Source organism: Chrysochloris asiatica, unplaced genomic scaffold, assembly GCF_000296735.1.
Source record: "Chrysochloris asiatica unplaced genomic scaffold, ChrAsi1.0 scaffold00084, whole genome shotgun sequence".
Lineage (NCBI taxonomy): Eukaryota > Metazoa > Chordata > Mammalia > Afrosoricida > Chrysochloridae > Chrysochloris > Chrysochloris asiatica.
Genome location: NW_006408602.1, coordinates 9,003,448 through 9,019,476, shown reverse-complemented (window position 1 = coordinate 9,019,476; position 16,029 = coordinate 9,003,448).

Genomic DNA, 16,029 nt, shown 5'->3' with positions numbered 1-16,029 from the left:
CTTTCCTATTTTTCTAGAATTAGTGCAGATGCATACATTTAAATACATAAGATCATGTGACTATAAGGATGTTTGAGAAAAGTGAATGCTGGAGTTTATTGGTTTCTATTGAGTAATTTGATGTCAGGCATTGAAAGTACTCATAGGTAGTGCATGGAAGTGTGCAATGAGCTGAAATAACATGACTTCAACTGGACTAAATAACTTCTTTGAGTATTTCAATGACTTTTTATGAGGGAGGTTATTTTTTGGCTCATCAAAGTATCAAAATGAAACAGCATTTACCTGATCTCATAAGTAGCTATATACCAAAGGGATGCCTTACAATTTAAAAGCAATTTATTCATAACACAATTGAAAATTTTCTTGGTGAACAGCTATGTTAAATAACCTCCACCTGGTTTTGTGCTACATAGCATTGACCTTAGCCTCAGAAACTCCCTGGTGGTTTTCCTGGTGGTTGTGTGCCTTGCAGCCAGTTTTGAGTCATAGAAACCCTCTATAGGGTTTCTGAGGCTGTAAATCTTTACGGAACCAGAAAGCACCATCTTTCTCCTATGGAGGCACTCATAGATTTGAATTGCACACCTTGTGGTTAGAAGCTCAGGGCTATCAGGGCTCTTTTCAGAAACTCCCATATAAGTTCTTTTTTTGTTGTTGTTATGTGCCATTGAGTTGGGAGGGACTCATAGTAACCCTACGAATAACAGAACGAAACACTGATGGTTCTGCATCAACCTCACAATTGTTGCTACTCTTGAGCCCATTGCTAATGCCACTGCACAAATTAATCTAGTTGGGGATCTTCCTATTTTTCTCTGACACTACACTTAACCAAACATGATATTCTTCTCAAGGGACTGGTGCCTCCTGACAATGTCTGAAGCATGAAAGACAAAGTCTGGCCATCCTGGTTTCCAAGGAGCGTTCTGGCTGTATTTCATCTAACTCAGATCTGTTTGTTCTTTCGGCAATCCATGGTACTTTCAATATTCTCCTCCAACACTATAACTCAAATGCATCAATTCTTCAGCAGTCTTCCTTATTCACTGTCCAACTTTCACATGCATAGGAGGTTACTGAAAATAGAATGGCTTGAGTGAGACACACCTTAGTCATTATACTGACATCTTTGCTCCTGAACATTTTAAAGAGGTATTATGCAGCAGATTTGAGTAACGCAAGACATTGTTTGATTTCTTGGCTGCTCCTAGGAGTGTTGATGGTAGATCCAAGCAGTGTGGATCCTTTTTTCAATTATCTTGATGTTTTTATTGGTGTAGTTGTGAGGAATTTTCTTTTCTTTATACTGAGGTGCAATCTATACCAAAGGTTGTGGTCTTTGATTTTCATGAGTAAGTCGTCTTGGATTTCAGCAAGCAATGCTGTATCAGCTTCATATCGCAGGTTGTTAATGTGTCTGCCTCCAATCCTGATGCCAAGTTCTTTTTCATATAATCTAGCTTCTCAGATTATGTGTTTAGCATATAGATTGAATAAATATGGTGAAACAATACAATCCTGGTGCACACCTTTCCTAATTTTAAACCATTCAGGGTTCCCTTGTTTTGTTTGGACAATTGCCTCTTGGTCCATTTACAGGTTCCTCATGAGCACAATTAAGTGTTACAGAATACTCATTCTCTGCAATGTTGTCCATAGCTTGTCATGTTCAAAACGACTGAAAGCCTTTGCATAGTCAATAACACACAGATAAACATTTTTTTCTGGTATTTTCTGCTTTCAGCCAAGAGCCATCTGACCTCAGCAATGATATCCCTCACTCCACGTCCTGCTTGAATCTCTGGCAGTTCTCTGTCAATGTATAGTTGCAGCTATTTTTAAATTATCTTTAGCAAAATTTTACTTCCCTGTCATAATAATGAAATTGTCTGATGATCTCTGCATTCCATTTGGTCACCTCTCTTTGGAATGGGCACAAATATGGATCTCTTCCAACCTGTGAGGTGGTCAGGTAGCTGTCTTCCAGATTTTATGGCATAGGTGAATTAGTGCTGCATCAGTTTGTTGAAAGATTTCAATCTGTATTCCTTCAATTCCTGGAACCTTGTTCTCTGTCAATGCTTCAATGTACCTGGGATTTCTTCCTTCATTGTCATTGGCTCTTGATATTATGCTGCCTCTTGAAATGGTTGAACATAGACCATTTCTTTTTGATATAGTGATTTTGTGTATTCCTTCCACCTTCCTTTGATGCTTTGTGTATCATTCAATATTTTGCCCATGTTGTTATTGTTGCTAAGTGTCAAGTCGATTCCGACCCATAGCGACCCTGTATAGGGTTTCCAAGGAGTAGCTGGTGAGCTTGAACCATCAACCTTGCAGTTCAAATGACTTTACAATCTGATGCATTAGCCCACAACGCCACACAGAAGCCTTCAATATCGCAGGTGGAGGCTTGCATTTTTTCTTCAGTTGCTTCAGGTTGGGAAATGCTAAATGTGCTCTTCCCTTTTGGTTTTCTAACTCCAGGTCTTCACACATTTCATTATAATATTTGGATTTGTCTTCTGGAACTGACCTTTGAAATTTTCTATTCAGGTCTTTTATTGGCTCATTTCTTCCATTTGCTTTAGCATCCCTATGATGAAGAGCAAATTACAGAGTTTCTTCTGATATCCATTTTGGTCTTTTTCATCTCTCCTGTCTTCTTAATGACTTTTGCTTTCTTCTTATATGATGTTCTTGATGTCATCTCACAGCTCTTAAGGTCTTCAGTCTTTAGTGGCTAATGCATCAAATCTATTCTCGAGATGATCTTATACAATTTAAGTGGGATATGTTCTAGGTCATATTTTGGGCTTAATGGAAATATTTTAATTTTCTTCAGCTTCAGTCTGAACTTGCATATGAGCAATTGATGGTCTGTTCCACAGTCTGTCCCTTGCCTTGCTTTGGTTGAGGATATGGAACTTTACTACCATTTCTACAGATGTAGTCAGTTTGACTTCTTTGTGTTCCATCTGGTGAGGTCCATGTGTATGGTCTTCTATTATGTTGTTTAAAAAAGGTATTTGCAATGAAGAAGTCATTGGTCTTACAAAATTCACTCACACAATCTCCAACTTTGTTTCCATCACCAAGGCCCTATTTTTCAACTACTGATCCCTTCCTCTTTGTTTCCAAACTTTATATTCCAATGGCCAGTAATGATCAATACATCTTGATTGTATGTTTGATCAATTTCAGACTGAAGGAGTTGGAAGGATTCTTCAATTTCATCATCAGTGGCTTTATTGGTTGGTGTGTATATTTGAATCAAAGTGATATTAATTGGTCTTCCTTGCAGGCTATAGATATTATCCTATCACAGTCAGCATTGTACTGTAAGACAGATCTTGATATGTTCTTTTTGATGATGAATGTGATGCCATTTCTCTTCAATTTGTCTTTCCCTGCATAGTATACCATGTGATTGTCAGATTCAAAATGGCTAGTACCAGTCCCTTTTAGCTCAGTAATGCCTGGCATATCAATGTTTATGCATTGCATTGCATTTCTGACAAGTTCCAATCTTCCTAGATTCATACTCTGTACATTTCACGTTTTTATTATTGATGGATGTTTACAGCTGTTTCTCTTCATTTTGAGTTGTGCCCCATCAACAAATGAAGGTCTCTACTCTTTTCGTGTTATTATGGTCAACTTCACTTTGATCAGGCAGTTCTTCCCCAGTTGTATTGTGAGTGCCTTCCAACCTGAGGGGCTCATCTTCCAGCACTATATTTTGCAATATTCTGGTGCTCTTCATCATGTTTAAATATTCAATGTTCTGGTGCTGTCTTACACTATTCCACTGATATTCATAAGATTTTCAGTGAGTCTCCAGAAGTAGTTCATCTCTTCTTCTTCCTGGTCTGTCTTTGGAAGTTCAGCTGAAACCCATCTACCTTAGGTGACACAGATGATATTTAAAATACTGGTTGTGTAGCCTCCAGAATCACAGCAACATGCAAATCACCACAATGCAACAAACTGACATATGAGTAGTGCCCCATGTAAATTATTCCTGTTGTCACTTGGGAAAAAAAAAAGAATCACCAATTATCCATTCCACAGCCCTCTCTCTTCTCAGCTAGTTTCTTATTTCATTGCAATGGCTACACTGAATTCAGACATCATACTCATAGTTATATGGTTATTAGGGAAGTTAACAGGTTACGATGCAGGATCAGAAAATGCTCAAGGCACAGTTTTTCCAATCAAGACAGCCTCTCCTCAGTTCTGCCCAAAGACAGCCTTTTATCTGCCCAGGCAATGTTACAAAACTATTTTAGGGCTGCTGATAAATCCTCAAAGGACACTACTGCGCTTTAAGTCTCAGTGTATAGGTATTCAGCTCCAGTTCAGTATTGTCATCTACAAATGAGCCTTCTGCCTAAAGGCACTCAGTTTTACCTGCTCTGTGTTACAGGAAGTCCGCTACTCTGTCTTGTGTTATGGTTCTTGTTTCTGCTGCTGCTGCTGCTGCTGTTGTTGCTTTTCTAACACTCCTTTGGTTTCACAGCTTTATCTCTTGGAGCTCAGGGTTCTTCTTTTTTTAGGATAGTGAGAGAGTGGCTCCTGCTTCTCAGGGGGCTCATTTTATACCCACATTAAAGTTCCAAGTTTTCACAATTACCCTGTTAACAATCACTCTCAACCTAATCATATAACCCATCAGCATCTTCCTCTAGCTTCTCTTATCCACAACTATTAGGAAAAAGTTGTTTGGTAGGAATTTGCAATGACTATTGAGTCCTGGTGTGGCGCTGTGGATTAATGTGCCAGACTGCAAAGCTGTTTGAATGGCAATGTGGGCAGTTCAAGCTTACCAGCTGTTCCTCGGAAACATTACACAGGGTCGCTATGGGTCGAAACAGACTCAACGGCACTTAACAACAACAATAATAATGCTTAGAAAGACATTAAGAATTCACTACACCGCGATACTATAAATTGGCATACGAGAATTGTAACCATGGCAATGAGACGATTATACGATAGAATGAATGTAAAATTATTGTTCTCCCATGTAAAGTATCATATAATTCACAATAAAACATTTAAGAAAAAAAAATTGGCATACGAACTGACTATATTAAAGTCACTGAGGAAGCTGTTTAAAAGTAAATTTCTGGTTCTATCTTGAATAAGTCTGAGGTTTGGGCCATGGTGGACCAATTGTTGTTAGGTGCCATACAGTCTGTATCAACTCATAGAGACCCTATGCACAACAGAACCAAACACTGTCTGGTCCTGGGCTAACTTCATACTTGTTGCTACATTTGAGCTCGTTGATGCTGCCACTGTTCCAATCCTTCTTGTTGGAGGTCTCACTTTTTTTCTTCAACCCTCCATTTTGCCAAACATGACATCCTTCTCTAGTGACTGGTCCCTCCTGACAATGTCTGAAGTATGGAGAGATGAAGTCTGTCCATCATGGCTTCCAAGGAGCATTCTGCCTGTACTTCTTCCAATAAGGACCTATTTGTTCTTTTTACAGTCCTTGGTGCTTTCAATATTCTCCTCCAACATCATAACCCAAATGCATCAACTCTTGCATGGTCTTCCTTATTCACTATCCAACTTTTGCATGCATATGTATCTTTCATTGTACCAGTACCAAGCTGTTTTGACCACTGTAGTCATGTAATAAAATTTGAAATTGGGCAGTCAGAGACCTCAACCTTGTTCTTCTTCTTAAGCAGTGCATTGCTTATCCTGGGTCTCTTTCCTTTCCATATAATGTTAGTAATTGTCTTTTACATCTCTTTGAAGAATGTTGCTGGAATCTGGATTGGGATTGCATTGTATGTGTAAATTGCTTTGGGCAGTACTGACATTTTCACTGAGTCTTCCTATCCAGGAACATGGTATGTTCTTCCATTTTTGTATGTCTCTTTTGGTTTCTTGTTCTAGTGTTTTGTAATTTTCTTTGTATAAGTCCTTTATTTCTCTAGTTACGTTTATTCCTAAATATTCTATCCTTTGGGCGGCTATTGTAAATGGTATTGCTTGCCTAATGTCCTTTTCAGCGCTGTCATTGTTACTATAGAGAAATCCAACTGATTTTTGTATGTTGATCTTATATCCTGACACTTTGCTGAATCTTCCTATGAGGTCTAGTAGTTTTTTTTTTACTTATTCTTTGGTGTTTTCTATGTATAGGATCATATTGTCTGCAAATAGAGAGAGTTTTACTTCCTCTTTGCCAATTTGGATGCCTTTAATTTCTCTATCGTGCCGCATAGCTCTGGCTAAAACTTCCAGCACAATATTGAATAGGAGTGGTGATAGAGGGTATCCTTGTCTGGTTTCTGTTCGCAGAGGGAAGGCTTTCAGTTTCTCTCCATTGAGAGTGATGTAGGCTGTTGGTTTTGTATATATGCTCTTGATTATGTTGAGGAATTTCCCTTCAGTTCCTACTTTGTTGAGTGTTTTTATGAGGAATGGATGTTGGATTTTGTCAAATGGCATTTCTGCATTAATCAATATAGTCATGTGGTTCTTTTCCTTTTTCTTATTTATATGATGGATTATGTTGATTGCAAGGTCAGTTCGAAACTACCAGCTGCTCCACGGGAGAAAGATGAGGCGTTCTGCTTCCGTAAAGATTAACAGCCTCGGAAACCCTGTGAACGGTTGCTATGAGTCGGAACCGACTCCACGGCACATAACAACAACAACAACTACAACATGATGGATTATGTTGATTGTTTTTCTAGTGTTGAACCATCCTTGCATCCCTTTTATGAAACCCACTTGGTCATGATGTATTTATTTTTTTGATTTTCTGTTGGATTCTGTTGGCTAGGATTTTGTTGAGAGTTTTTGCTTCTGTGTTCATGAGGGATATTGGTCTATAGTTTTCATTTTTAGTGATGTCCTTCCCTGGTTTTGGTATGAGGTTTATGCTTGTTTCATAAAATGTACTAGGGAGTTTTCCATACTCTTCTATATTCTGGAATAATTTGAGTAGAATTGGTGGCAGTTCTTCCCTGAATGCTTGGTAGACCTCACCCATGAAGCCATCTGGGCTTGGACTTCTTTTGGTTGTGAGTTTTTTCATGACCTCATCATTTTCTTCTTTTGTTATGGGTTTGTTCAAATTTTCTACTTCATTCTGAGTAAGTTTGGGTAGGTCATGTTTTTCTAGAAATATATCCATCTCTTCTAAATTTTCTAATTTGTTGGATTACAACTCTTCATAGTATTCTGTTATTATCCTTTTGATTTAGTTTGGTTCTCTTGTGACATCACCCATGTGGTTTCTAATGCTAGTTATTTGTGTCTTCTCCCTCTTTTCTTTTGTTAGTTTTGCCAATGGTTTGTCAATTTTATTAATCTTTTCAAAGAACCAGATTCTTGTCCTGTTGATTCTTTCTATAGTTTTTCTGTTTTCCATCTCGTTTATTCCTGCTCTTATCATTATTGTTTCCTTTCTTTTGGTGACTGTAGGTTCCGCCTGCTGGTCTGCTTCTAATTGTTACAGATGCTGTGTTAATGTGTTAATTTTGGTTCTTTCCTCTTTTTGAATGTGTGCATTAGTTGCAATAAATTGTCCTCTCAGCACCGCTTTTGCCATGACCCAAAGATTCTAGTTAGTTGTGTTTTCATTCTTGTTTGTTTCTAGGAACTTTGTGAATTCATGTTTAATTTCTTCTTTTATCCAGTCGTTTTTCAGCAAGGGGTTGTTCAGTTTCCATGTAGTCAACTTTATTTCCTTGGTCTTCTTATTGTTGATTTCTGGTTTTATAGCATTGTGGTCTGAGAAGATGCTCTGTAGAATTTTGATGTTTGTAAATTTATGAAGGTTTGCTTTGTGACCTAGGACATGGTCAATTCTGGGAAATGTTCCATGTGCACTGGAGAAGAATGTATATTGTGCTGTTGTTGGATTGAATGCTCTGCCTGTATCTTTGAGGTCAAGTTGGTTGATTGTGTTGTTTAGTTCCTCCATAACTTTGTCGAGTTTCTTTCTGGTTGTTCTGTCTCTTTTCAAGAATGGCATGTTAAAATCTCCCACTGTAATTGTAGGTTTATCTATTTCTTTATTCAATTCTAGTAAAGTTTGCTTCATGTATCTTCTTTGGGAGTGTAGATATTTATTGTGGTTATGTCGTCTTGCTCAATTGACCCTTTGATCATGAGATAGTGTCCTTCTTTGTCTCTTATGCTGGTTTTTTATCTTAAAGTTTACTTTGTCGGAGATTAGTATTGCCACTTATGTTTGTTTATTGTTGCAGTTAGCTTGGTAAAATTATTTCCATCCTTTAATTTTTAGTCTGTTTATGTCTTTGTGTGTAAGGTGTGTCTCTTGCAGGCAGCATATTGAAGAGTCTTGTTTTCTTATCCATTCATCCACTCTCTGTCTCTTCACTGGTGCATTCAATCCATTAACATTCAATGTAATTATTGACATATAAATTATTTGCTGCCATTATGTTACTATTTTGGTAGTGCTGTTGATTCTTTTGTTCTGCATGCCTTCTTGTTTTGGGTTTGTGTTTTTTGTGCTATTTCTTGTTGGTTTCTTTTTAGTTTTCATGTTTGCTTGGAAGTTCATTTGCATGATAAGTTGTGAAGTATTAACTTTCTTTGGGGTTACCTTATAATCTACTAACTTTTCTCTCCATTTAAGAGAATCCATTGTATCATGTAATTTACCTGGCATCCTCTCCACCTGGGTCTTTGTTGCTACGTTTGTCCCTTCTTTGACATTGATATAATTTTGATCTTTGGTTGACCTCCCATCTCCTTTGAGTTTGATGTTGTAGTCATGTTCTGTTCTGGACTCTGCTTTCTGTTGACTGAGTTCGAGGGGGTGTTGCCACGCCTGTCAATCTCTGTTTGTTGTCTGTTCTTGTTGGTTTTTAGTCCACAGAACACCCTTTAGGATGTTTTGAAGTGCTGGGTTGGTTTTGATAAAATCTCTCAGATTCTGTTTATCATGGAGTGTCTTGATCACACCAGCATATTTGATTGATAGTTTTGCTGGATAAACAATTCTTGGTTGACAGTTTTTTCTTGTGGGGCTTTGTATATGTCTTCCCATTGCCCTCTTGCCTGCATGGTTTGTTCTGAATAGTCGGAGATTAATCTGATTTGCTTGTCTTTCCAAGTGAAATTTCTCTTCTCCCTGGCCGCTTTTTTTATTCTCTCCTTGTCTTTGATTTTGGAGAGCTTGATTATTGTATATCTTGGTGTCTTTCTTTTGGGGTCTGTCCTCCCAAAGGTACATTTGGCTTCTTGAATGTTTATCTTCTCATCTTTCAAGATATTAGGGAAATTTTCTTCCAGAAGCTCTTCAACTATCTCCTCTGTGAACTTCTCTGATTCTTCCTGTTCCGGAATGCCAATGATTTTTAAGTTGTTCCTCTGCATGTTTTCCAGCATGGATCTTAGCCTCTCTTCAGATTTTTAAAATCTTTTTTTCAGCTAGCTCTTCTATCTTAGCAGTATTGAGAGATTTGTCTTCCAGCTTGCTAGTTCTGGCTTCCATGTCGTCAGTTCTGCTCTTTTCTCCATTCAGTGTATTGTCCATTTCTGATATCTTGTTATTAATCATCTGGACATCTTTTTGCAGGTTTTCAATTGTTTCCAATGCTGTATCAAACTTATTTGATTGCTCCTGTAGTATTTTCCTGACTTCTTCCTTGTTTTCCTCCACCTCTTTTTGGATCATTTGAATTTGTTTCTATATCATTCTTCTGAATTCTTTCTCAGGCATATCCAAAACCTGCTCTTCCTCCTATAGAAAGCCTTTGTCTGTCTCTAGCTCATTTGTCTCAGCTACTGTCTTCTGTTTTTGGACATTTTCTGATATCGTTTGTTGTTTTTTATTTGTCATTTCTGATAGTTATTTTTTTAAATTTTGTTTTAAAGCTTAAGTGAATGTTTGTTGTTTGTTTTTAAGCTTACTGGTGTCTTCTGGTGAATATGATCGGGAGATAATTTTCCCTTTTCTCATATAATGCTTAGTAGGTGTTGTTGGTTCTTGTTTCAGTGGTGGAATATTATGGGGTATGCTTATAACTTGACTATATGTCCACAATTGCTGTCTTTTCTTGGGTAATGTTGGGAGGAAAAGCTCCCACTTCCAGGAAAGATGTGTTGTCAAAAGGACCAAAAGCAGAAGTAATATAAATGCAGAGACAAAAGCCACCAATTTAGAACATAAATGAACCTGTGGTCAACTGTCCCGAGCTACACAGACAGTGTGTGTGCAAGGTAGAAGCCTCCATCAGTGGGTGAGGGTGTGTGCTCTTTCAGGCCCCTCCTCTAGTCACTACCTTAGAGGTCCGCAGGTAGATATTGAGCAGTTAATGGCAGAGAGATTGTCCTCTATTTTTGTCTCTGAAGCTCAGTTAGATATCTGTGTGTGCACAGCACAATTCTGGGGATGGTTGAGTCCTTTTATGTTGGGGTTTTACAGATTGCTTTGTATGGGTCCTACATAGGGAGCTTAGGTAGTGCAGCAGCTGCAAATGGGGCCGGGAACCGCAAGGTCAGCAACTCGAAACCATCAGCTGCACCAGGGGAGAAACGCGAGGTGCTCTGCTCCTGCACAAATACACAGCCCCGGAAACTTTGCACAGGGTTTCCTGGAGTCGGAACCGACTCCAAAGTGCACAGTTGCCAAGGGACCTACCGAATAAAATTTTAGGTCTGTGTCTCTGTGAGTGACGTTGTAAGTCACTGCCAAGCTTCCTCTCTCTGTACTGTGGGAAAACTATCCTGCCTGATGTTGCCAAGGCTGAGCAGTGAAAGCAGGATAGGGAAAACGAGGGAGAAATGTGTAGTCTCCCACACCTCTTTTTTTGCAAATGTTCCTGCACAGTTTTTAGCGCTGCTGGTTTTCTGACCGGGACTGGCTATAGCCCTGCCCTCTAAACTCTGCCAGGGCAGTATATACAGGCTGCCGAGGGAGTCCCATCTCCAGATTTCTAACTTGCAGTATTTCCTTATTATCGTGATTTTTTTTTTTCACTTGTGAGTGCAGGAAACTGAAGTCCTGGATCTTATGGTAGATCTGGAGCTCTGGAGTTGTTCTATGAGTACTTCCTTAGTGGGATCTCCATCTCTTCACAATGGAGCCTTCCCTACCTGGTTTTTGCTGCTATCATACAAACTGGAAGTCCTCTTGTATATTTTTTATGTCATTCCATAACTCTTCTTGCCTTTGGTCTTTAGTGTCTAATGCATCAAATATATTCTTGAGATGATCTCTACATTCATGTGGGATATATTCAAGGTCATAATTTGGCTCTTGTTGACTTGTTTAAATTTTCTTCAGTTCCAGCCTGAATTTGCATATTAGCAATTGAAGGTCTGTTCCACAGTCTGCCCCTGGCCTTGTTTTGGCTGATAATATGGAGTTTTTCCACAGTCTTTTTCCACAGATGTAGTCAATTTGATTTCTGTGTGTTCCATCTGGTGAAGTCCATGTGTATAGTCTTCTTTTACAGTGTTTAAAAAGGTATTTGCAATTAAGTCATTGGTCTTGCAAAATTCTATCATGCAATCATTAGCATAATTTTTTATCACAAACGCCATATTTTCCAGCTACTGATCCTTCCTCTTTGTTTCCAACCTTTGCATTCCAATCATCAGTAATGATCAATATATCTTGATTGCATATTTGGTAAATTTTAGACTGAAGATGTTGGTAGAATTTGTCAGTGGCCTTAATGGTTGTTGTATAAATTTTAATCAAAGTAGTTTTCCTTATAGGTGGATGGATATTTTCCTGTAGCATTGTAGTATGTGATTGTTCTTGATAGGTTCTTTTTGACGGCGAATGTGACAACATTTCTTCTCAATGTAATTCCCGGCATAGTGAACCATGTGATTGTCAGATTCAAAATGTCCAATACCAGTCCATTTCAGCTCACTAATGCTTAGGATATCAAAGTTTATGCATTTCACTTCATTTTTGACAATTTCCAATTTTCTCAGATTTATACTTTGTACATTCCATGTTTATATTGTTAATGGATGTTTATAGCTGTTTCTTGTCAGCAGTTCAAGCTTGATAGTTCATAGTCGGTAGCTGAAGCTCACTAGCTGTTCCTCAGAAACCCTATACAGTGTAGCTATTCGTTGGAACTGACTAGACGGCACTTAACAACAATGGGAATAAGGTAAGTATTCTATCAAGATAACTTGTCTGAATCCATCCACTGATCACAGAGACATGTTTAGCCATTTTCCTTGGAATAAGTTTGAACTGGAGCTCTATTAGCATTACTTTTTTACTTAACTTTGTATTTGTAAAAAATATGTGCTAACGGGCTGATCCACCCATTCTTCACATATAGATATCATTACGTCTCAAAGACCAGATTGATATGCGGAAATCAGCACTCTGAAAAAATGAAGGATGATCACATCAGATCACAAAAAGAAGAACAATTATACCCTTGTGGTTGTTAAATGCTGTAGCGTCGATTCTGACTCACTTATTGTTATTGGTTGCCATAAAATTGGTACCAACTGAAAGTGAACTTATGCACAACAGAATGAAACACTACCTGACCCTGCACCAACTTCACTATTGTTGTTACGCTTGAGCCCATTGCTGCTGTCATTTTACTAATCCATCTCATTGGGTGTTTTCCTCTTTTTCTCTGACCCTCCACTTTACCAAGCATGATGTTCTTCTCCAGAACTGGTCCCTCCTGGTTATGTCTGAAGTATGAGAGACCAAATCTGGCCATCAGGCTTCCAAAGAGCATCTGGCTGTACTTCCTACTTTTAAATATTCTCCTCCACCACCATAACTCAAATACATCAATTCTTCTATGGTCTTCTTTATTCATTGTCTAACTTTCACATGCATATGAGGCTGTTGAAAGCACCATGACTTGGGTCAGGTGAACCTGAATTTTCAAACTTAGCTTTTCAAAACAGCTTAGTTCAAAACAGCTTTTCTATTGAACACTTTAAAGAATTCTTGTGCAGTAGAATTATTAATGCAATACATTGTTTGATTTCTTGACTCATAATGACCCTGTATATATGGAGTCTTGGTGTGCTGAGAGTTAATGTGCTGAACTTCAACATTGCTTTGAACAGCAAAGTTTGGTGGTTCAAGCTCCCTCACTGCTCCTTGGAAACCCTATTCATTGTTGCTATGAATCATACCGACTCCATGGCACTTAAAAGAACAGCAGTGACCTTGTATAGGGCTTCCAAGAAGTGGCTGGTGAGTTTGAACCACCAACATTGTGGTTCAAACTGACCTTGTGATCCAGTGCATTATTCCCACAGTGCCACACCATAGTGGTTACGAATTGGGTTGTGAACCGCAAGGTCAGCAGTTTGAAACTACCAGCTGTTTCGCAGGAGAAAGATGAGGATTTCTGCTCCTGTAAATATTTACAGCCTGTATAGGGTCGCTATAAGTTGGAACTGACTCCATGGCAAATAACCACCACCACCACCATCACACCAACAATGAAAAAACAGAGACTTCTGAGGCATTCTGGTGAGTCTTTTAAATTCAAATTAAAAAAAGCCAGCTCCAAAGGTTATTTTATTATTATTATTACTATTAACCCAAAGGCTACAGGATGATCACAGAAGCTTATTATGAATAAGTAACAAAATTGAAAACTGCATTGATAAACAAAGCTTGGAAAGTTGGGCTAAGGAATTTTTTTCCATCATGACAATTCATTTGTTCATTCTTCAAGGGTAGTAATGGCTACTCTAGTAAAATTTAGTTGGGAAACCTTACCCAATCTGCCATCAGGTGTGATTTTCCCCCTTTAGGCTTCTTTTTGTTCCCCAAAGTGGAAGACCATTGAAAAGGAACACAACTTGAGGCCCTTGATGATGCCCAAACTGCCATTTTGATGTAAGTTAAAGCAGGCAAGATATTTTTTGGAAAGACATATGTAGACCTAAATGCAGGATATGTTATGAAACAATAACTTCACATTTTGTTATTTTTGTTTAATAAAGGTTTATATGATTTGTAGCAATACTTTTTCTTATTTACCCTTGCATAATTTCTTAGGTTTATTAGTCTTTTTTATTTGAAAATTTGCTATTGAAATTATTTTAGTAAAAATATCAATTTGACTTGTAGTACATTAGCTCATGAAAATGAGCACTCACTGTCATTTTATTGAGCTTTCTAAAGGAAAGCCAATCCACATAATTTAACTTCCTCTGCAACTCTGTTGTACAAAAATTAAAATATTTATCTGGTTGGTTTAATCACAGTTGTTAGAGTAATTATCATAACCGAAATTTGGAACAGTGTTAGTCTCATGAATATTGTAGCAAATATAGCAATTACTACTTGATGAACTATTGCTGTGCTAAATCAAATAGTTACTGTAAGATTTCATCTGGAGGTCTGAGATGAGAGACATGGCCCATTATAGAAGAGTTCCTATTTTTTCTAATTATTAAAAATTCTAATTATTGAACCTTAAATATGGATGAATATGGTGTGACATTGTAAGATAAGTACTGAACTAAAGCAAGGTCAGCAGTTCAAACCCACCAGTCACTCTCAGAAACTCTGTACAGGAACCTACGCTGTGGCACACAATGACAAATGTATAAGATTGAAGAACTCAATACACAGAGACAAAAAGATGGGGAACAATTGTTCTCACCACAATGCCTGTCTTCTTGTACTTGACAAAAGTGATTTAAAGATTAATTAAAGTTGTTCAATCTATTGCCTACAGACTTTACACTGATAAATTTGAAATACAATAATTATAGTACATCTTAACACAAAAGGGAAAAGAAGTAAATTGTTCAATGTGGTGCAATATTCCAAAATTGGATATGATGTGAGAAAGGTATTCATTTTTTCCTCAGCTTTATCACTCCTATCTAAGTGCCACTGATCAAATCGTATAATCTTTCTCGGGCTTAATTCCTCATTATTTAACTTATTGTATTTACATAATAAGGAGCCCTCATAACAAGGTAAGCAGTTTGAATCTATCAGCTGCTCCAAGGGAAAAGATGAAACTTTCTGCTCCTGTAAAGATTTACAGTCTTGGAAACAGGTTAGATATGACTTGAAGCATACTACCACTACAACCACCATTTATGTTACACAACATATTCTGTGGATCAAATGGGATAATATACGTGAGACCTTTGAATACTTCAAATTAACATTCAAATGCATGGAAATATTAATACTACTTTATTTTAAAGGTTTAGGAAGGACATACTTAAAATTAGACCCAACTCAACTCTAAACACACACATAAAAATATTTTTAGTGTTGATAAATGTCTTGTTAGAACTCTAAATGATTGAACAAGTTTTAATTGTCATTAACAGATAAGATTACCTTCTTTTGGATACTTTCTAAATGTTTATGAACTGATACTCAAAATTTAAATAAATCTCTCTTAATATATACATAAATTGATTTGAGATTATTTTATGGAAGAATAACTATATTATTTAAGATAATACTTTTGTGTGGATAAGAAAGTATAAGTAAGGAAAATAATATGGAATTCTTATTACGTAGGAGATATTATGTTGTACAATAGGTATTATTAATATTCCAATTTTTTTTCAGATTAAAAAAAGCTAAGCTAAGACTTAGAAAAATCAATTCAAGTGTAACAAACTAACACGTCATTCCATCTGACACTTAAGCTTAGCCATTGAACCAAAATGTTAATACTTTCTCTTGCATTATTCACCTTTACCTTTATTTTCAATTTATCATTTTTAGTACCTGAGAAAATGAAATTATATAAACATATTTTCTAAATTAAATCCATATTTGAAAATCAAGTGAAAAATTTCCCAAAATACACTATTATTTGGTTGGCTAGAGTGAATAAATACAATTTTAATTATTTTTGGATTGTCTTAGACATTAACACATGTATATTTCTCATTTAAAAGAACCTTGTTAGTGTAGGGTGTTACACGTTGGGCTGCTAATTGCAAGGTCAGCAGTTTGTATCCACCAGCTGTTCAGTAGAAGAAAGATGAGGCTTTCTGCTTCTGTAAGGATTTACAGCCTCT